The sequence below is a fragment of the Sciurus carolinensis genome, chromosome 8, assembly GCF_902686445.1.
Source record: "Sciurus carolinensis chromosome 8, mSciCar1.2, whole genome shotgun sequence".
NCBI lineage: Eukaryota > Metazoa > Chordata > Mammalia > Rodentia > Sciuridae > Sciurus > Sciurus carolinensis.
This window is the reverse complement of record NC_062220.1, coordinates 65,876,836-65,900,230: the sequence shown is the minus strand read 5'-3', so window position 1 is coordinate 65,900,230 and position 23,395 is coordinate 65,876,836. Positions and strand designations below refer to the sequence as shown.

At 41.1% G+C, this 23,395-nt stretch overlaps 1 protein-coding gene and 1 long non-coding RNA gene across 3 annotated transcripts in view; one reads left to right on the top strand and one right to left on the bottom strand.

Moving 5' to 3' along the window:
- LOC124990998 (uncharacterized) overlaps nt 1–23,395 on the top strand; it is a 60,802-nt gene that overhangs the window by 20,336 nt on the left and 17,071 nt on the right. The gene's annotated exons all lie outside the window — the stretch shown is intronic.
- Nucleotides 6,696–10,452, bottom strand: LOC124990999 (uncharacterized). Its single transcript, XR_007109856.1, has 3 exons — nt 10,312–10,452; nt 8,820–8,891; nt 6,696–7,481 (listed from the first exon to the last, which is right to left on the bottom strand). It is a non-coding gene; the product is annotated as an uncharacterized LOC124990999 (long non-coding RNA).

Here is a 23,395-nt window from a genome sequence, read left to right as displayed (position 1 = left end):
TTGCACTAAAAGATCTATGTTATCTGGACTGGGGAGATAGCTCAGTTGGTAGAGTGCTTGCCTTGCAAGCACAAGGCCCTGGGTTCGATCCCCAGCACCGCAAAAAAAAAAAAAAATAAAAAAAAAAAAAAGATCTAAGTTATCAATGTGCAAGACTAAAAGCGGCATATTGACTATATAACACATATGAATTACAATCTACAATAAGAGTCACAGGTCCCAGAATCCTGTACCCATCCGTTTTCACCCATTTCTAGCATTGTTTGGCCACAATGCTTGAATCTCTGTTCTGACAACAGTCTAAGAGATTCCTTTTCTCTCCAGATAGTCTAGGAGACCATCTATAGTTCTTTTCCTGCATTGATGGTACTTAAACAGCACTGCCTTTGGGTTCTCCAAGAAGCCCAGTTACCTTAGAAAAGCATTAGTTACTTCTGACGCATGAGTCCCTCTAGTCTAAATGTCCCCATGTTTATTGTTTCTATCACTTTTGTCTCCTTTTATTGCTTCAGAACTAAACCAGATTATTTTTCTCATGAACAGCTACCAGCTAACCTTTTATTAAGGTCTTGACACTATACTCAGCATTTTGCGTACTTCAGAAACATGTCCAATAAGGGGAAGGGATTATCCCTGTTTTTCCAGAGAAAGCTGTGCTGACGCTGATAATAACTGACAGTCATAATTAAACCTGAAGCTGCCTCTCAAGCCTAAAACTTAAATGCTCCATCAGAAATGTTCCAAAGGAAGAACTTTTGAGTTAAGCACTTTTTCACAAGTGTATTCAAGGAGAATCTCGGCACTCCTTTCAGGCACAAAGCCATCAGTTTTAAGTCTTCTTTTTCAAGAAAGCCCACCTATCCCTGCTATAATGATAATTATGAAAATTGCGATAGCTCACATTTCTTTGGTGTCTCAGTTACCAAAGGTTGGTATCTGATGTTCTCTAGAAAGCCTTTTGCATTTGTCATTAACTGAGTCTCCAAGCTGGGGAGCAAGTTCTTTCTGGCAGAAGACCGCAGCTGCTATTATTTACCCTCCAGGGGATAACAGCAAATCCCAAGTCTTAGAGCTGGGAACACAGAGATCTGTGCAAGCATATAAAGAAATTTGGACAAAGCAGGAGGGGAGGCTCACATGCTGGCCATCCTGGTTACATCGGGCCGTGAACTTTCCTGCTGGAAACTGCTACAACCCAAAAGCTCTGTCTGGATTGGCAAAACCACATTCAGCAGTCCTTTAATCAGCCAAGACCTTCCCTATCCATGTGCTCATTCCCTGTGGCAAGCACGTGATCTTTCATTGCTTTTCCTCTGACTCTCCAGAGCTCTGGACCCCCACCCTCTACCCTAACCAGTTCCTGTCATTAAAAGCTTCCTCCTGGTTTACACCTTAACTTCTTTGAAGGATTCCAGAACCAAGGCTTGTGTGGGTGGGAAGGTCATAAATCAAAGGCACAGACACGCAATGTGGGGGAGGAGACTACTAAAGAGTGGAGAGGCAGCCACTTCAAACAAATGAACCTCTTTCATCAGATCAGGATTTTGATTTTTTTTTTTTTTTTTAAGTCTGCTGTTGTGGAAAGGCACCTCACCATAAGCTAGGGTTTCTGGAACTTTTAGAAGGAGCAAAGCAGAACTAGAGAGTTGCCCATGTGTCTTCTGTAACAGTTTCAGCAAAACTTGGCCTAGAGAACCCTCAGTTTCTCCTTCAGAATAGGTTTCACATTTTAAAAGTGGCTTTAAAGCATAGTAGCATCAACCATTGATGGTTTCTCCATAATGAGAAGTTTCACAAAATGACAAGGGGTCAAATTTGAAAGCTCTGACCAAATGTCATTTAGGAAAAGTTAAATCTTTCTCAGAGCCAAAGACAGAATTACACTGGAACTTTAACTCACCTTTCATTTGCATTTGGCATTATGAGACATGTTAGTAATTAACATTTTAATATGGGTGGTGCCCAGTGGTTCTGGAAATTTACAACTGTTTACAGCCAATAATAAAGCTACTCATTGAAGATGTTGACTGTCCTGGAATGCTGTCAAATGATTTTTCCAGCCTCAACCAACTCCGCTTACTGAGTCCTGGAAACAAAATGGGCTCTGGCTTTAGATAGAGGGAGGTTTAAATCCTGACACTGCTTTGCAACTTTTCAGATTCTTCATTTGAAAAATAGAAAACAACCAGATTCTTTTTCGTTTTATTTACTTTTTTAATTAATTATTTTGTGTGTCTGTGGTACTGGGGATTGAACCCAGAGATGCTCTACCAGTGAGCAAAATCCCCAGTCCTTTTCATTTTTTGCTTTGAGACAGGATCTCACCAAGTGGCCCAGGCTTGCCTCTAACTTGTGACTCTCCTGTCTCAGTCTCTGGAGTTACTGGGATTACAGTCGTGAAAAATAGGCAAAATGAATATCAAGTATCTTGACCATGGAATTAGAGAATGACCTCAGAAATTGTGAAGAAATGCTCAAAACCATGAAATATATCTAGCATTCATACTATGCCTTGGCACAGTGGCACATACCTGTAATCCCAGCAACTTGGGAGGCTGAGGCAGGGCCTCAACAATTTAGCAAGGCCCTAAGCAACTTAGCAAGACCTGTGTCAAAATAAAAAATAAGACTCTCTCGGCCTTAGCGCCATCAATTTGGAAGCCTCTGCGCCATGAGAGCCAAGTGGAGGAAGAAGCAAATACGCAGGCTGAAGCGCAAAAAAAGAAAGATGAGGCAGAGGTCCAAGTAAACTAGCTTGTGCACCGTGGAGGCCAAAGGAGTAGAAGTAAGGAATGCTAGAGGCTGGGGACGTTGGTACAAGTTGTTGAACTGCCTGCTACTGTCCACAGATTTTGACTCAGTGGATTTAGAACTTATATCGTCATCCCGTCACCAAGACCACTACTAAGAGAAGACCCACCTTGCTCATAACAGCCCCTGTTGGTCCTTAACCCGGGACCTTTGGCATTCTGGACTAATTCATTTCTCACTTGTGGCCAGTATAATGTGTGTACAATAAATCATCCCTTCTGCTGTTATAACTGAAGAATCAAAATAAATAAATAAATAATAAAATAAAAAGGGCTGGGGATGTGGCTCAGTGGTAAAGTACCCCTGAGTTTAAATTCCCAGTACCTTGCCCCCCAGGAAAAAAAAAAAAAGCTATTATGTGGCACATGTGGCCTTGAGTTCTCTACATTGAGAGACCAGACGAGCAATATAGCAATACCCCATCACAGAAAGAAAAAAAAGAGTGCAGATTGAAGAGCAGTCTCTGCCACAGTTCCTGTCCTGTGGTTCACCACTCCAAACATACCTAATTAATAATTCAAAGTACTGCGCTACAAGCCTACTGAATTTTTTATGTAAAAACAATGTTAGCCAGGCATAGTGGTACACACCTATAATCCCAGCTATTCAGGATGCAGGAGAATTGCAAGTTTGAAGCTAACCTGCCTAACTTAATGAAAACCTGCCTCGAAATTTTAAAGGGGCTGGAGTTGTACCTCAGTGGTAGAGTGCTTGCCTAGCCTGTGGGAGGTCCTGGATTCAATCCCCAGTACTGCAGAAATGGTAGAAAGAAATAAAATGATAAAAACTAGAGGCATATTTATACCATTTATTATTTTTGGTTAGCAGAAAATATGAATCACTAAGAACTTAAGAATTGCCATCATGAGACTCCATCACCTGCTGATAATGATCTTAAGATTCTGATGTCTTTCCTAATAAAAATGCATATATCCATAACATAAAATCTCCCAGTAGTAATTTACATTAAATGATAGTATATGGCCTATAATATTGTGTGTTAGGTAGGGTAGGGAAAAGACTTTAACCTGTCATACAATTGAAAGAAAATAGAAATTGAGAGATTTGGATTTTAGTTCACATTTTAACTGACTATAGTGTGACCTGAACAAATAACTAAAAAATTTTTTAAACTTATTTACGGTACTGGGGATTGAACCCAGGGAGCTTTACCACTTGGCTACATTCCTACCCTTTTTATTTTGAGACAGGGTCTAGCTGAGTTGCTGAGAGTCACACTCAGTTGCTGAGGCTGGCCCCAAATTTGTGATCCTCCTGCTGCAGCACTGTCACAGTGCCAGGCCCGTAACTAAAATTCTTAATGTTTCCATTTCCCATCTATAAAATGGAAATTACTATAGTGGGGAGGAGGGATAGGACTACTGCATTGTGTGCCACCATGCCCAGCTGAAAAATTATTTGTGTTTGGTGTTTACAATCCCCACCCCCACTTTTAGATAACTATGAAATCAATTATTCCTTCCTGTATCCCTTCAAGTACTCTTGGGCACCATGTGGCCAGAACTGAGAACAAGACACACACGTTCCCTACCCCCATGGAGGAGAAAGGACACACCAAAATGTTCTGAGAAATGTCAGCTGTGATACATTCATGAAGGGCTACTGGCAAGGAGGGCTGCCAGCTGTAATCCCAGCGACTCTGGAGGCTGAAGCAAGAGGATGGAAAGTTTGAGGACAACCTGGGGACTTAGTGAGACTGACTCAAAAAATAAAAAGAACTGGGGATAAAGCACAGAGGTAAAATAGCCTTGGTTCAAACCCCAGTACTAAAAAAGAAGAAGAAAAATAAAGGGCTGACCACTGCCCATAGAATTCTTTTTGTGGGGGAGGGGCAGGGGATAATAGGGATTGAACCTAGGGCCTCCTGCAGGCACTATACCTCTGAGCTACAGTCCCAGCTCAAGGTCTCCCTTTGTACCTCTTCCCCAGGGTCAAAGACGAGTGGGGTGGAGGTGGGTGGGGTCAAAGCAGTCTGCTGGAGGATGTGTTCTGGCTTGGGTACGCTGCCATTTTACCCTGCATGGCTCCCCAGCTCTGTCAGCCCTAACTCTACTTAATACCAATCAGTGTTTCCTGGTTTTATCTAATCTGTTCTATTTGCTCCACCCTCTGAGAGGAAAATAGAAAAACAGATTTGCAGAAATTGGTAAAAAACTAGTGTCAAAAGGCAGGGTTTCATTTCTACATCCAAGAAAAACTTCCTGTTTTGTTAAGAGCCTTCTTAGGAGCGGAAACTAGCTCTCTCAAATGAAAACCACAATGAATAATTTGCTAATGTGTACTGTGTATTTAGCAAGCCTAAAATCCCAAGAGGAGGTTGGTGAATAGGAAGAGAAACCATCAGCTGAACAACCCCAACTGAGTAGGGTTCCTCCTCACTCCTCAGCCACCACTGCCTGAAGGAACAGGTACAACTGGGGGAGTGCAGAAGCATTTGGAACAACCTGGTAAAGTAACCCAGCAAAGCCTCAGTGGCTCACTCAAGGACTGTGTTACTCAGCTTGCTCAGGCTTTATTCAGATGGAATTAAGTTTTTACAAAACAAAACAAAAAGCAGAAAAGCTGCTGTATTGGCCTACAAATGAACCCCAGGATTGGTTCAACACATGAAGCTTATGTCTTGCTTTCCTTATATAACCAACAGAGTTGGTGGTGGAGTAGGAGGTGGAGATAAGGGAATTCTATTCAAGAGCCCTGGATGACAATGTCTGGCATTTGAAGCTGTTTTACTACAGCCTATGGCCTCCACCATCCTGGCAATAGAAGAAGAAAATACACGGAGAATTTACACCTGCTCTTCTGTGCTTCAACCTGGAAGTAACAGTCTCTCAGTGATTATAAAAAGAAATGGGGCTGGATAGATAAGTATTTGGTAAACAATAAATGCCTCTTCCCTAGCAGCCTTTCCGGGTTGTGGGAAGTAGATACTGGGGACTGAACCCAGGGGTTCTCTACCACTGAACTACAGCCCAGCCTTTTTTATTTTTCTTTTCTTTTCTTTTTTTTTTTTTTTTAAATTTTTTTTGCGGTGCTGGGGATCGAACCCAGGGCCTTGCGCTTGCAAGGCAAGCACTCTACCGACCGAGCCATCTCCCCAGCCCTTTATTTTTCATTTTGATACTGGGTCTCGCCAAGTTGTCTGGGCTGTCCCTGAACTTGTGATCCTCCTGCGTCAGCCTCTGGAGTTGCTGGGTTACAGGTGTGTACCACTGTGCCTGGTTCCATAACAGCCTTTTAATGCTCCAAGCTGCTATAACGTATTATAGCAGCTCAGAATCCTAAAAGAATCATTTGTCTCAACTAAGGTTCTTTCTTATTTACTAAGCATCTTAACAGTTTCTGGTCAAAAATAGCCTGCCCCATTTAAGGGTGGATTCTACATAGGACTTCACTCTCAAAGTTTGTTGTTGTTTTCTCTCTCTCTTTTAATTAAATTTTGTTTTTTACCCAAATAACTAGTCTTTACAGGAACGAGCACTTTAACATGACCTCACAGAATGTTGTTGGGAGACTGACACAGCTTGATGTTCCTGGAAGCATAGATTGATCAGTCATTGAAATCGAAGCTAGTTTTTAAAAAATCTCATGGAGGGGCTGGGGTTGTAGCTCGGTGGTAGAGTGCTTGCCTAGCAAATGCGAGGGACTGGGTTAGCTCCTCAGCACCACATATTAAAAAAAAAAAGACTCATGGAATTATAAGCCATTCACATGTAATTCGATGAAAATGACAGCATAAAACTGAAGAATTGTTCTCTGAAGAATTGTTGACCAAGATTGTTCCAAATGCATTATGATTCAAGCCTCCTCTTGCAAGAGTTGACTCATTTTGACTTTAGGCCAGTGTTTTCATGCCCAGGGAGGATTCTCTGTGTTCATTATCGTTATTAATTAATTATACACACAGTCCATACACGTATGATGAAGTTCTCATGAGCAAACTTGTAAGCCCTTACCAGGAAGCAAAAGATTCACTTTCCACGTGATAACTTATCCAGTTCTTAAATTTATCTGCCTTCCCCTCTTGCTCCTTGCTTTGGGAACATTTTGTCATTCAACAAAAAGGCAGGAGAGAGCAAGGGAAATACAGATGAGTGTGAAGCTGACTGACTTCACAGGGCGGTTCTCAGTCACTTTGTTTTACTTGGCCTGCTTCAGAGCTGTTTTGGGACACATGAGGTTCTCCAACCATGAGGCCCTTTCCAGACCTGGTTTCCCCTTGGAATGACACATTATCCTCCCTTCAAATGTGGCAATTGTAAATTCCTGCCTGGGGAGCAGCAATTGCTTTGAATTACACACTATTTGAATAACCCAGTATGGGATTAACAAGGCTTCATTGTTCTGTAGTCCTTTATTGAAATCTGCTATAGTAATTTCTGGTGACATTATATTCCCCTGCCTATCATTTGACTATGCAAAGGAACAGTTTTTTTCCACACTTTAATTGGTTCTTTTTAGTTATATGTAATAAAACCCTCTTTTTACCATTTTTATCAACACTGAACAGAAAGAAATAATACCGTCGGGTTTTTTCAGTTCACTTTTTTCTTTCCATTTCCCTGTCTTTGGCATCTCTGATATGATCCCTTGCTTTAGAAGTTTCTCAGATTTGAGGTGTCCAAAATAGTACTTCAGAATCAAAATGCAGTCTGTAAAAACAAAAAAATAATAATTAAAAATAATATGTCACAATGAAAAAAAAATAGTACTTCATGACTGCTATGTACACACAGTAATGCACACAATATGTTCACACAATTTAGGATTCTTCCCCCTTACGATGTGAGTGTATGCTTTTTCTTAAATAGGCCTCAGGAGCACAGAATTAATCAATAATCATCCCTGGTTGTGACATACTCATCATTGGTCTGGAAATGCTATTTTAAATGTGTTTTTATGACAACTCAAGGCAATCTAGATTTACTCTTCAAATGGAAAAAAAATTTATTTGGCTAGTTTCAGCTACTCCTAAAGCTGAGGCAGGAAAATCACTTGAGCCCAGAAACTGGGGAAGCCTGAGAAACATAGCAAGATGCCTTTTTTTGTTTTCTGTCTTCCAGTACTAGGGATTGAACCCAGAGGCCCGCTGCCACTGAGCTATATCCCCAGCCCTTTTTTCCTATTTTTAAATTTTGAAACAGGGTCTCAAAAAGTTGCTAAGACTGGCCTAAATTTACAATCCTCCTGCCCCAGCCTCCCAAGTCACATGTGCCACCATGCCCAACTAAGACCCAATTTCTTTAAATTAAATTTAAAGAAAAAGTTTCTTTCTTGTTCATTTTTTAGTTATCTGCAAATAGAACTTAACAACCAATAATGAATCTGTACCAATATTTACTTCCTAACTAAAATTATTTGTAACAGAACCAAAATGGAATCTGTTTATAATGACAAAGCCTAAAGGTAAGACCAATGGAAATGTTGAGACCAAGATGTTAACAAGGCTTTAAGTAATCATATTTTGATTTGCCAATAGAATAGACCCTTATAAAGGTTTCTGAGAGAATGTGGAACCAATGTATCAGGGCCATCAGGGAATTTTCTTGTAGCCCAGTTAAGTCTAATAAAGGTCATGAAGATAGAAAGCCAACTTGAAGTCAAAATAACTACTGAGAACATTTCATATTCCATTAATAGCTAAAGAAATTAAATCTATATACCACTGAATAAAAATACAGATTCTGCTTACTAATATAAAACTTGATGCCTACATTGCTTTTACTCTTCCATAAATAACAATCTAATGGTGAGTGTTTTTCTAACAGGCTTTGATAAAATCTGAAAAGGAATAATCATTAGTTCTAACTTCTCAGATCTTGTGCCTAGGTTGAAACTTTTGTGCCAGGAGAGTTGGAAGATATTTCAGATATAGTTATACTATCAGAAGTATAATAATTTTTTTTTTTATTATACTGAACCCAGCGGTGCTTTACCATTGAGCTATACCCTCCGCCCTTTTTATTTTTTACTTTGATGCCTAGACTAACTTCCAACTTGAGATCCTCAGTGCCTCGGCCTTCCATGTAGTTGGGATTATGGGGATGCAGTCCAGTGCCTGCCTAATAAATTTAAAAAAAAAAAAAAATCATTAGTTGGTGACTATGAATGCTTAAAAAACAAACCATAACAAAAACCAAATCTGTAATCTGTACTGAAAGGATTTCACCCCATAAAGTTATGTGCCAGCTTCCCCCATTTCCAAATCAGAGGCTTCTTTGAAAAATTTCCTATTAGAAAAAATTTAAAAATAGTCATTGCTGCTGTCAATAATTTCATTAACAAGGAGATAGAGCTAATTCCTTTAGGGAACTTGTTTCGAAGTTGAGGTGTAGATGAAATTTTATGACACACAACTAAAGCTGGATGACCCTTTTATAGATCCTTGACTCAAAGGTGACAGACAAAAAACCCAGTAAGATTTAAAAAAGGGGCTGGGGTTGTGGCTCAGTTGTAGAGTGCTTGCCTGGTATGTGTTAGGCACTGGGTTCGATTCTCAGCACTGCATATAAATAAATAAATAAGTAAAATAAAGGTCCATCAACAACTTTAAAAAAGAGATTAAAAAAAAAAAGCCAAGGCCAAAATCATGTAGCAATTTATAGGGGAGCAATACATATTTTAAATTATACTCCCAAAAGCTGATAAAATCTCATGAGCAGGTAAAAGAAATCTATAAAATTTAGGAAAACTGCCATACATCCCTTGTCTTCATTTATTCATTTTTTTCTCATATGAGTGTTGCATGTCTCCAAATGAGTGAGGAAAACGTGATAGGAAATCTGAAACATAAACTTTCAGATGACTGCTGATAACAATTTATAACAGGGTTCAAGTATTCAGGGTTTTATCTAAATTAAAAGAAGCAGGGGGGAAAAAATCCCAATTTGAGCCCAGAGTATTTCATATTTGGCAAACTATTTGGGGAAATTCCACAAGATCTGCAGGCCAAGTAATTTTATTTACTCTAACACTCCAACCTTTCCATTACACTTTGCTTCTGCAGTTGTTATAAAACTGAGGAGACAGCTGGAATAAACCTAGGCTCTCTCTTTTCCAAGAACAAACTACATATGCATTCTAAGCAGATAAGAAATGTCTTTTTCTTCCAAGTACAGGCTCTTGTCTTGTTGAGAAATTTTCTCCATGTGCCTGTCTGCCTCGGATTGCCATGTACTGACCAATCTCGCCTCCTTGAACAACAGATTATCATATTGTTAGGAGCTGTGATTTGGCACAGGACAGCACACATTCTGAGTCCCTGGTGGCCATGACTGCTCTGTTTAAGACGGGAGGCTCAGCCCTACCAGCCTGGTAATTATCTACTGGGCACAGCAAAGCTCTGAAAACCTGTGAGGTCTCCCTCATCACAGCTTTTACTCCTTTTTCTTCCATTCCACCTTCCGTCCTGCAGTGACCTAGTTAATTAGATGGTCCTTGCGCCTAAGTTTTCCTAGTGAGGACTGGAGCCCTGCCCCTTACCTGGGGTTCAATTACAATATCTTGCTCTTCACCAGTTCCGCACATTCCTTTCTGTCCTTCCACAGATCCACTGCCTGGGACTCTGCTGAGAATAAGTCAACTGCTCAAGAGCCACTTAGTGACTTTATTCCAGCATCTGGACTCCCACAGTCATTCCTGCTTCTTAATTTGCTCCCTGAAAATACTAATTGTAAACCAGATCCTATCTTATCTACTCAACCCACTTGGTTATCTTTCCCAGAGCCAGTCTAACCTGCTGGGTTTAGTCTCCTTACTCTGAGCCCCCCCACACACACCTGATCCTGTATCCTCTTTTCCCATCAGCAGATGCTGCTAGAATGTTGATGATAGCAGTAATTAATGATAATTCAGAGCCTAGTCTGGTTCAGAGAGGTGGCACATGCCTGTAATCCCAAGGATTCAGGAGGCTGTGGCAGGAGGATAGTAAATTTGAGGCCAGCCTCAGTACTTTAGCAAGACTCTGTCCCAAAATAAAAAATAAAAAGGCCTGGAGGTAAATAGCTCAGTAGTAAGTGGTCCAGAGTTCAATCCCCAGTATAGCAAGAAACAAAAAAAAAGACTTAGGGCTGGGGAGATAGCTCAGTTGGTAAAGTGCTTGCCTTGCAAGCATGAGGCCCTGGGTTCAATCCCCAGCACCGCAAAAAAAGACTTAACCTTTCCGAACTGTCCTGGGGGCTTGATGGACTTAAATTCATTTAATTATGACTACAATGGGTGGAGAAACTGAGGGTGAGAGATGTCAAGGACTTCTTCAAGGCCATCAAAGAGTAAATAGCACAGCTATAATTTGAACCTAGATCTTCCTGATATCAAGTAAATACTGATAATCACTCGGCCAAGGGTTCTCAATATTTACTTTGTCTCCACATTCTCCCCCCCGCCCCACCTCCCCACATACACAGAGTATGTTTGTTAATGAGTGTAACCCTCAGGGACTGTACAGAATCTCAGTTTGCTGCCTTTCTGCAGGCTTTGGCTTTGGGTTCAGGCTTTGGACACAAGGAATTAGAAAATTGATTCATGCTTCTATACTTCAACTGACTTTGCTTTCTGAGGTGTGTGCAGATTTCCCTGGGATCTAGGAAGCCTCAAACCACAAGGTTCTTGTCCAAGACTTCTGTTTTACTGTTGAGAACTAAAGCTCAGAGAAGACAAGAGAATTATTCCATATCACACAGCTAGTTAATGGTAGGGCCAGGACTCCACCTCCTGAGTAACTGGGATTACAGATGAGTGCCACTGCACTTGGTCGCCTCTGTATTCTAATCTTTGATGTGGACCAGTAAAGGAGTCCTAACTGCAAGGATAATAAATATTTCCTATAAGGAACAAATTATTACTACCACCCATCTTTGCCAGGGACCAGGGCCTTCTGAATCCATTTACTACTCTAGAATCCTGAAGGATGTTTGTAAACATAGTCACATAATTGTGATCTAATTTACACCGCAAGACAAATCAATTTCATGATAAGAAGAGTAACTTTTAGCCAGTGCTGTGGTGCACACCTGTAATCCAAAGCAGCCTGGGAGGCTGAGGCGGGAGAATCACAGTTTCAAAGTGAGCCTCAGCAACTTGGAAAGGCCCTAAACAACTTAGGAAGACCCTGTTCTAAAATATAATATAAAAAAGGACCGGGGATGTGAGTTAGTGGTTAAGTGCCCATGGGTTCAATCCCTGGTACCAAAAAAAAAAAAAAAAAAAAAAAAAAAAGAGCAACTTTAATCAAGCACTTACTATACACCAAAGACTGCTCTATGTATTAAATTTATTTACTATACATAAGCCCTAGGAAGTAGGTGCTTTTTAATTCCCATTTTACAGATAAGGAAACTGAGCTCAAGAGAGGTTAAGTAACTTGCCCTGGATTATGCAGCTAGGAAGAAGCAGAACTAGGATCTAGATGAGACGATATACCTCAAAGGTCCACACACCTAACTCTTTTACCAGACTGACTTTCCTGGGAAATAGGGAAAGGAAGGGGTTTTGTTGCTATTTGGTTGATTGGGATTTTTGTTGTTGTTTTGCTTTCTTTTTGTTTTTTGTTCTGGTACAGGGGATTGAACCCAGGGTACTTGACCACTGAGATACCACCCTAGTTCTTTTTTTATTTTCTATTTTGAGACAGGGTCCCACTATGTTGCTGAGGCTGGCCTCAAACATGTGATCCTCCTGCCTCAGCCTCCCAAGACACTGGGATTACAAGTATATGAAGCCGTGTGCAGCAGGAATGAAAGTTTTTGAAGATACTCAGAAAGACAAGAACCTGAAACTTTTTGTCTCAGATGAAGAACAAAGGACCAGTTATCTCAGTTATTCATATTCCTAGTTTTAAGGCTTACCTACCCATGGAGAGGGGACCATGTAGGACTTCGGTAGACTTTTCAGAGTTTCACTTTACTCCTGGAAACTGTTACCTAGCCCCATATGGTTTGTAGGTCATTCTCAGTATTTCAGTTCCTAGGTTTAAAACTTAAAGCAGATAAAGTGCATAGAAACATAGAAAAGGAACCAAATAAAACTAACAATGAAACAAACTTTGGCAATTTTCAAATCTTATTGCATAATTCCTTGCTTGGGAAGAAATGCTCAAAAATCAACAAAAGAAGGGAAAAAAACACAGGATGTTAAGAAGCACTTTTATTATTATGTTTTTAGAAGTTTACTGCCGGACTCAGACTATTTCTGCCAAAAATAACATCTCTTCCCTACAACCTACACAATTTTGGGTTTGCTGGGAATTTGGTGGGATTTTTCAGGGTGAAACCGTAAATTCCCACCAAGCTCATTTTTAAAAAGAATGTCCCAGACATACACAGATCTGCACAGAAGAAAGGAGCCCTTGGGTTGAAGCAGTGGTTCTGCAGTCCATTGACTATGAGTGATGTGTCCCACAAAGTTTGACTTGGAGGCTGGCATCTGACGTGGGGTCTCTTCAGTGTACCCACAGTTACTGTGTTTATCCATCTGAAGGTTTCTGTCCTGTGGGCAGGGAGGCAGAATAAAACGACACCAGATCATGAAGATGTGCGAAGGATTTGGGACTGACAACCAAAGTTGGGCTCCAGTCCTGGATTTACCATTCTTAGTGGTGTGACCTTCCCAACTCTTTGTTTCCTCATCTGCAAGATGAGAACTAAAGTGCTATTCTGCAGGACTGTCCCAGAGATTAAATGAAATATTATTATATAATACATTTATCAGTCTAGTGTCTGAAAGTAGTAGCTTAAACCTCTCCACTCGGGAAAGGACTGGAAAGATGCAAATGACTGACAGCTAAGAGAGAGAGAGTCCTAAGCAACTTAGCAAGACCCTGTATAAAAATTTAAAATATAGAATGGATAAAGAAACTGTGGTATATATACACAATAGAATATTATTCAGCCATAAAGAAGAATAATATTATGGCATCTGCAGATAAATGGATGGAATTAGAGAATATCATGCTAAGTGAAATAAGCCAATCCCAAAAAGCCAAAGGTCGAATGTTTTCCCTGAGAAATGAATGATGATATATAATGGGGGGGGGGGGTGTTAGAGAAGAATGGAGGAACTCTAGATTACATAGAGGGAAATGAGAGGTGGGTATGTAAAATGGTGGAATGAGACAGACATCATCACCCAATGTACATGTATGATTACACAAATGGTATGAATCTACATTGTGCACAACCATAGAAATGAAAAGATGTGCCTCATTTGTGTACAATGAATCAAAATGCAGTTTGTAAAAAATAAATAAATAAATAAATAATTTAAAAAATAAATAAGATATAAAGGCTTGGGATGTGGCTCAGTAGTTAAGCACTCCTGGGTTTAATCTGCAGAAATAAATAAATAGATAAATAAATAACAGGGGAAGAAAGACTGAGGAGCAGGGTTTTAGGACAGAAGGTTAAAAATTGAAAACCATTGGTCAAGGTTCTTAGTGTACTGGAGGAGAGGATTGATAGGTAAAATATATAGGCAAAAATATCAGAAGTTAAAGCAAAACTCACTACTTAGGTTAGAAAAATATTCTCTAGACTGAGGGGAAGTGATACAGCAGAGGGGTGATGGAGATAGGAGAAAATGGCTAGGTTTGAGTGCCAGTCACTTTGAGAAAACCCTAGACTCCCTGTGCCAAGGTGCCTTGCTAGTTGCCTCTTGGCAAATGGCTGGTGAGGACTTATACTTGACAGCAGCCAGGACATTATTGTCTGACAGGCAGAACTGAGGGGTTTTGAGTCTTCCCCATTACATATGAACAATCCCTCCTTGCAACATCCCGGAATGTTCGTCAGACCTTGAGAAAGAAAGTGGGGCCCTAGTAGTATAGTGGGGAGGAGAGGGACAGTAAACTCTTCCATTGATCTTGGATGGAGCTGATCAGACCACCAACAAAATTACCCCTGAGCCAGTGCAAGGATAACAATTTTGATTGCCACTTGCGTTGGAAATGGGTTGGCACTCAGCATCCAATCCTACCTCTTCCTAGGGTACCTCACAGTGCTGCAGAGGTTGGAGAGTTTAAAACTACATTTCCCAGACTCCCTTGCAGTTGGGGATGTGCAGCTAACACAACTGTATGAATTTCAGAAGGTAGAAGTAAGGCAGAGGTTACTGGCCATCTTTTCTTGGCTTGCTTAGTCAAGCTTTATGTCAGTGGCGACGAGAGTGCGACCCCAGATGCAACTTCCACTTTTCTGTAGTATAGCAACTGCAGTGTGTTTATGAGCTCAGTAGTTTCAGTGATAGCCTGCTGATCTCCCACCTTCTATACTTTGGCACCTTCTGGAGGAGGGGTCAGTTCTATGGTATTCAGGTAGTCACTCCAGAAGACCCAAGTCTACATGCCTGTTCTTTCTATACTTCAACTATTTCATAAACACTGACTTTCATATATTAATTCCTTTTGTGCTTCAAAAGCTAGTGTAGGGCTGGGGATGTGACTCAATGGTAAAGCACTTGCCTAGCATGTTGTGAGGCCCTGGATTCAATCCCCAGTACCTTCAAAACAAACAAACAAAAAAACTTAGTTTGTGCCCTAACTTTCTCCTCCCTAATCTTCTCCTTCCTGATCTCTCCTCCCTAATCTCATTTTCTCTGAATCACCTCTTTAAAAGCTCCCTGTTCCTGCGGATGGGCAGAATCACAGCTTTTGGGACAGGAGTCCCCTGTGTTTCTCTCCTTTGTTAGCAAAGGATGAACCATCTTTTTCCTTTGTCTGAAAAAAAAGAAAGAAAAAAATAGAAAAAGTTTAGTTTGTTTTATCTTCTTACATTAAGGATGTAGTATTTCAGAAGAAAAAGTCTAACCCGAAATGTGACTGGGACATCAGGATAGTTGCACAGAAAAGTTTACAATTTCAGAAAATCATACAGTGTGCCAAAGGAACAGTGTGGACAGTATATATAGTGTCAGAGACTGAAGGGTGAGAGCACTCATGACCCTGGTTTTGGTTGGGCTCTGGGGCAGGGTGGGACTGGAAGGAAATGTCGTCAAAAACCAAGCAGTGTTTTTTTTCTGGATAACTTTCCTGTTCCAGCCGACACTGGCCTTCACCTTGCTCCCTGCTTCCTCATTTGTGCTTCCATATCATACAACCCTGTTCACAGGGAGCTCCCATCCTGTTCTCCTAAGGACTGAGAAAGCCCCTTTCACCTCTCTTTTACCAGAGTGACTCCTGTTTCAGAGTATGTATGTTTCTGTAATTTCAAAGTATTTCATAGTTTGCAGTAAAAATGACCACTTGGGTATTATTTTTTATTTCATAATGCGGACCCTGTTGACTGCCAAGTATTATCCTGTGTGTCTGAGGGTTCTCAAGAACCCTTGGCTATGATGTTAGCCAAGCATGGCAGTGCATGTCTGAAATCCCAGTGACTTGGGAGGCTGAGGCAGGAGGATCACAAATTTGAGGCCAGACACAGCAACTTAGCAGGACCCTGTCTCAAAATAAAAAATTAAAAAAGGTCTGAGGTGTAGCTCAGTGGTAAAGTGCCCCTGTATTCAATTCTTAATGCCAAAAAAAAAAAAAAAAAAAAAATCAGGTAAAATGAAATAAAATTAATTTAAAAATTGTGACATTACTTGTTAGGAAAGATTCGAGAACAAGCTTCCACTGCTTAAGAAGCTAAATGTAGAGGTGTCTAATAGTACCCTGCCTAAAGAATGTTTGATTAGCTTGGCACTGTGGTGCATGCCTGTAATTCCAGCAACTCAGGAGGCTGAGGTAGGAGGATCAAAATTTCAAAGCCAACCTCAGCAGATTAGTGAGGCACTTAACAACTCAGCAAGAACTTGTCTCTAATTAAATATAAAAAAGGACTGGGGATGTAGCTTAGTGGTTAAGCACCCCTGGGTTCAATCCCAGTACCAAAAAAAGGGGGAAAAATTATTGTCTACAAAAGTCAGACATTTAAAATGACCCCTACTTAGAAAGCTAACCTGGGTCTGATGATCCTTGGAAGAAGTATTATCTACATCAAGCCTCCAACATGACAGGACTTATTCTATTCTTTTAGGAAACCCATGTTTCTCCAAGCCATCCCAGTCAAGGGCATAACTGAGAAGTATGGGTCTTCATATCCCCCTTTTCTAACACCACTCTCTCAACAGCTATGTGTCCTGAGTCACTGCACTGAGACCTCAGCTGCTGCCCAGAAGCCTCCTGTCTCTGGATGACTTGTCTTCTGTTCTCCTTTTCCTGAGGTCAGAGCTCCCAGACACAGTCCTGAGGAAGGTGAAATACAATTGTATTGGGTTCTTCAGAGAAACAGGACCAATAGAATGTGTGTTGATATAATGAGATATTTTGAGGAATTGGCTCACACTATTGTAGAGACTTGACAGATTCAAAATCTGATGTGGGGAGGACAGGAGGCTGGAGACTCTAGAAAGAATTTAAGCCCAGAGGCAGTCTTCCAGGAAGAGCTGATGTTGCCAATAAAGTCCTAAAAGTGTTCTGCTGCAGAAGTTGCTCTTGTGGGGTAGGAGTGGCATGTCAGCCTTTTGTTCTATTCGGGTCTTCCACCAAAAGGATGAGGTCAGAATAATGGCTGACCAAATATCTGGGTATGTGGCCCAGCTGGGTTAACAAAGGTTACCAACACAGGCCCTTGTTACTGTGACAGTGGAGAGTTGTCTCATGTTCTGGTGTCCTTGGCCTCACCCCTTCTCCTGTAGAGTCACTTCATCACAGATCAGCCTCCAGCACCCACTCCTCTGGCTTTAAGGGCCTGCTATGGCTTCCTTTGAGGATCATGTTTGGGAAGTGCAAAGTAGAAGGAGGTTGCTGAACTGGATGCTTATTAGGGAAATGCTGAGCTCAAAATCGACTTTCTTCACAAATTCCCAGCTGGTATCCATCTCCTGGCCAAGCCAGAGAATGCTCTTTTCCCTCAGGGTACTTCCATAGCAATGTTCCACCCCGCAGTTCTGGGGAAGATATTTTCCCAGCCTTCACCAACATCTTGGAGCCCTGGAGCCCAAGTTTAGCCAACCACTGTCTCTCCAGCTGGTCGGCCCTACCAGCCCGAGCACATGTCCAGAGCTTCCTGAGTCCACGTGTGTGGTTGAATTGAGCCATAGTGACATTAGTCATGTTTACTGTTGATTGAAAACAAGGGCAAGCTGTAACCATGGCCTCACTGTGGCTTTTGATTTAACAGTTGCTCACAAACTATAACAAGACTATAAAAAGGACCAAAATAGAAACTGTGTATATGGTAGGAGCAGATAGGATAGGAGACCAGACTCTTCCCACTCAGTAATACAAAGATGGTTTGTTAGTGTAGCAAAGCCATGTATGTGTCCTCCTCAATGTCACCTAGTATTTTTTTTTTTAGTAATACAGTTTTATTGAGATATAGTTTACATTCCATTCAGATCATTCATTTAAAATGTAAAATTTAATGGGTTTAGCAGGGTCACAGAGTTGTGCAACCATCATCACAAACAATTTTAGGACACTTTCATCACCCCCAAAAGAAACCCTATACCCAAAGCCATCACTCTCATTTCCCTCTAAGCTTCCCAGGCCCATGCAACCACTAATCTATTTTCTGTCTCTACAGATTTATCCATTCCAGACATTTCATATAAATGGAATCATATAATATATGGTTCTGACAGATTTTTATAATGGTAAACTTAGATCTTGCCATGACAGCAAGAAAATCAGATGAAATGCTCACTTCCCAAGGGAAAGCTGGTCACATTGTCAGTCTTCATGGAAAAGGCAGAAAAACTTCTAAGTAGTACCACATCGAGAAATTCTAGATTTATAGCAACACTCATAGGTAGAAATTGTGGATGCCATGTAAATTTGACTCACTATCAAAGAAGTTCCTAAGAGGACTTTCGTGGCCAAGGCATTTGAACAGTTCAGTTCAATCCAGGGGGCAAATTTCCTGCAGGTCAGCTGTACTTTTTTTTTGTACTAGAGATTGAACCCAGGGGTGCTTAACAACTGGTTCACATCTCTATTCCTTTTTATTTTTTATTTTGAGACAACTTGCTAAGTTTCTTAGGTCCTTGCTAAGTTGCTGAGACTGTGAGTTCCAAGAAGGGAGTATATCTTAGAGTTCACTATGCTGCCCAGGCTGATCCAGAACTTGTAGGCTCAAGCAGTCCTCCTGCCTCACCCTCCTGAGAAGCCGGGATTACGTGTGGGTGCCACCACACCTGGCTGTCTATATTAGGTATATTTTTTAAAAATTGCAGTGCTGAAGGTTGAACCCAGAGCATCACACTTGCTGGGCAAGCACTCTACCTCTGAGCTGTAACCCCAGTCCTGTAGATTTTGAAACAGACAAATTAGAATAGTAAAATACCTCCCATGCTCACATCATCCTCCTTAAAATATTATCAACCCATGACCAACTTGTGGAATCTATATCCCTCCACTCTCTATCCACTTCTGTTCATTATTACAAAAACACATGGATTATTTTGACAAGAAACCCATACAGTAAATAAATTCATTCCACATCCTTCAGCATTTATCTCTTTAAGATAAAAACTAGGGGCTGGGGTTATAGCTCAGTTGGTAGAGTCCTTGCTTCTCATGCACAAGCCCCTGGGTTCAATCCCCATGCACCACCACCACCACCACCACCACAACAACAAATAAATAAAAAAGGGCTAGGGATGTAGCTCAGAGCATGCCTGGATTCAATCCTTAGTACAAAAAAAAAGATAAAACTATTGCTGTGTGTGTGGCACACACCTTTGTTCCCAGCTACTCCGGATGCTGAAATAAGAGGATAGCAAGTTCGAGGACAGCCTCAGCAACTTAGCTCTCAGGTCTCAAAAATTTTAAAAAGGGCTGGTGATGTAGCTCAGTGGTAGGGCACTTGCCTAGCACACACCAGGGCCTGGACTCAATCCCTAGTGTGTGCACACAGGCACACATACATAAGAACTCTTTTTTTCTTTTAAACAAATATAACCACAGTAACAGCCAACCTAACAAGATTAGTCACATTTTTAATACCAGTAAATATCCAGTCAGTATTTAGATTTCCCTATCATAATCATTTTTTGTTTTCATTTTTTTGAATCAGAATCCAAATAAAGCCTATACGCATATACGCATATTGACATTTGGTTGATTATGTCCTGCAAGTCTATTTAACCTAAAAACTCCCATTCTTTTTTTTGTTTCTTCTTCCAACTTTCATTATTGTTAATAAAAGGCTCAATCATTTGCCCTGCAGGGATTTCTACATTCTGGATTATTCTGATATATTTTTTTGACATTTATGTGGTGTCAAGTTCCTCTAACATGTTCCATAATTCTTCAAACTGATAATTAGAATTACATATAGAGGCAGATCCTTTTTTTTTTTTTTTTTTTTGGGTTGGGGGTAGGGACAAATACTTCTGTCTTGGTTACTGTTCTTGCATGACTAATTATCACAAAACTTAGCAGCTTAAGCAACTCTTATTTTGCTCAAAATGCTATGGGTCAGAAATTTAGGAAGGGAATCAGGGATAGTTTATATCTGTTCTGTGAGGCCTTAGCTGGTGCTAAAATTCAAATTATACACATTAATACCCATATTACCACTATAACATAAAATACAATTTTCAGATTTCTTCAGAGTTTGGGGGATGAATTGTGTCCCCTCCCCCACATTGATTATGCTAAAGTATCTCAGAAGGTGATTGTATTTGAAGATGGGGTCTTTAAGCGAGATCATGAGGATGAACCTACTCCAATATTACGAGTGTCTTTGTGGGAAGAGAAGATGAGGACCAGACACGTGCAGAGGAAAGACCTTGTGAAGACACAAGAAGATGGCCCTCTATGTGCCAGGGAGAGAGACCTTGAGGAAAACGAACCCTGCTAACACCTTGATTTTAGATTTCCAGCTTCCAGAACTGTGAGGAAATAAATGTCTGTTTAAGCCCTCAAATCTGTGGTCCTTTTATAGGGCAGTCCTAGCAAACTAGCTTGGTTTTCCTTTTCATCTTTAGGATGTGCTATGGGAGGTTTATAGAGTCAGTTTACTGTATCTGAAATTTACTTGAAATAAGTCCTCTTTGTATGTTTAAATGACCAATTCACAATCAGATCCATTCGTTTTCAACTTTTCAGAATTTTTTGCCCCTACTGTTATTAAATTTTGTTTTATAATTATATAAAGCAAAGATTTCATTCCAAAGTCAAATATGGAAAATAAGGCAGATTGAGAGAGTTAAGTCTAGCTTCTATTTCTCTCCCCTTACCCTATTCCTCCATCTTCTTAAATATAACTATTTTTGCAAGGTGCAGTGTGCATGCCTGTAATCCCAGTGGCTAGGGAAGCTGAGGCAGGAGGAATGAGAGTTCAAAGCCAGCTTCAGCAGCTTAGCAAGGCCCTAAGTGACTCATCGAGACCCTGTCTCAAAATAAACAACAAATAGGCTGGAGATGTGCCTGGTTAAGTACCCCTGGGTTCAATCCCTGGTACCAAAAAAAAAAAAAAAACCAACCAAAAGATTCCCCCTCATCCTTGATGATTCCTCCCATATAGAAGAAGTTCCTCTCACCTGCGATTTCTGATCTTTCCCTACTCTCTGACTCATTCTTCCCCAGGAAGAAGGGTGGTGGTGAAGAGAGTGGGAGAAGGTAGGAGTAAGTTCTCAGTAGTGATTTGGGGGTAGTAACAGGAACATAGAGCTCAGTCTCCTCATTCTATGGCAGGCAGCTTCCTCCCAAGCAATCTTTAGATTCTGCTCTCCCATTGTCTACTATTGACAGGGATAGCTGGGAGGCCTGCCTGAGCCTGTGTGGGTACACTAATCCTGGAGTTTACTTACCCATAAACCACTGAGTCCAATATAGAGTTTATCAGTGATAAAGTTGATATTTTAGCCCCAAATCTGTTTTTATTTCTTCTTACCCATTCCTTAATTTCTCAGAACTTGGGAGGGAAAGGATATAGCCTTTTGAATCCCAAAACTATGAATTCATTTGATCCTAACAAGAATTCCATTAGAAAAATACTCTTATTTTCTTCCCAGAAGAGGAGGCCGAACAGTCCTCATTTGGTCTTTCTGTGGAAGAATCGTAAATATTTGCTCACAGCGTCAGATGAAATTAAAGCACGTAAGAGTGTTTGCAAACTGTTAAAGCTATACATAGAGAAGATTAGAAGGGTGGTGATTCCAGCTTTGACGCCCACTGTGGTAAGACTCTGATCCTTTCAGGATTTCCGGTTCCTGTATCAGTAAAGGGAGGAGTTGAACTGGCTGACCTTTGTAGATCCTTCCTGCTCTAATGTTCTGACTGCAAATCAAGGATGACTCGCCATTGACTGTTTCCTCCTAGCTTCCTGTGCATCACTGAGGGCTTTCGGATGCTGACTTTTTTCTCTGAGTTCTGCTCAGTCCCTGGGGACACAAACCCCTTGAAACTCCCTGGGTGAATAGGCTCTGCTTGGCGGTCTGAGGTTTGCTTGCGTGGTTGCTTTTTGTTGCACAACAACATAACACAATCCCACACTTCCGTTTCTGAGAGCTGATGAATACTGATTTACCCAAGACTGTTGTAGGGGCTCTCCCAAATCCAGTGGCTCCGTGCGTTGTCACAAGGGCCAGATGAGGGGGTAAGAAATCCACTAGTCAGTCATAGGAAGTTGTAGGGGACTGAAGCTAATACTCTCCCATCTCTCTCAGGTTGGCATTGGGGAAAAGAAATCTCAAGAGATTCAGGCTCAGTACTAAGAGACTGATTCAATACCCTGAGTCCATGGTCGTTTGAGAACAGGCATCACTGCTGCTTGCTGATTCAGTTGGAAAAACCTGTCCTTTGAAAATTACTGGCACCATGAAGCCTAATTTAATTACCAGGTTATGGGGTTGACAAAGACCTAGGAGCAGGCCTTTGACAAGTTTCAACTGATTCTGAAACTGAGTGGTTTCACACTGGAACACAGCAAAATAGACAAGAACAGGAAGTGGAGAAAACATCTTGACCTAGTGGAAATTACCTTTTGTTCACCTGCATTCCTGCAAAACAGCAGTCAAATTAGCCCAGAAACCTACCCTTCTAGGGAGTATCCCCAGATGGTGTGTCCCCTAAAGGGACTTTGTCGAAGAATTTTATGCTCCAGTTACTCGGAAGAGAGTTCTAAAGGCACTGGTAGGGGAACTTGAGGTTGTTGCCCTGCCTTCATAACAAAATAGCTCACTCTCTCTTGCATGCCTGAAATAGAGACTGCACTGGGGTGAGGAAATAAGTCCAGAACAAGGGCCAAGTTCTGAATCGGTGAAAGAAAATCTTTAAATGCAATTGCTGGGACAGCTTCTCCATTTGGAGGGGCAGAGAGGTGAGTTGGCTCTGGCCAAGGAAGGTGTGAGGGATAAGTACATGTTTTGAAAGCGCAAAAGGTTGTGTGTGGCAGAGGGGAAAGACAGGCAGCTAGGATAAGAGCTCCTCTGGATGCCTATCTCTTTGCCCTCACAGGACCTGCCCACCAGCACCCACAGACACTTCCTCACTTAGGTAGGGGAGGACTGCTGTGACCCTTGATGGCATTGTTCCCAGAATGGAAAATGTGGGTGTTGGCAACTATATCAAAGGTCTGTTAGC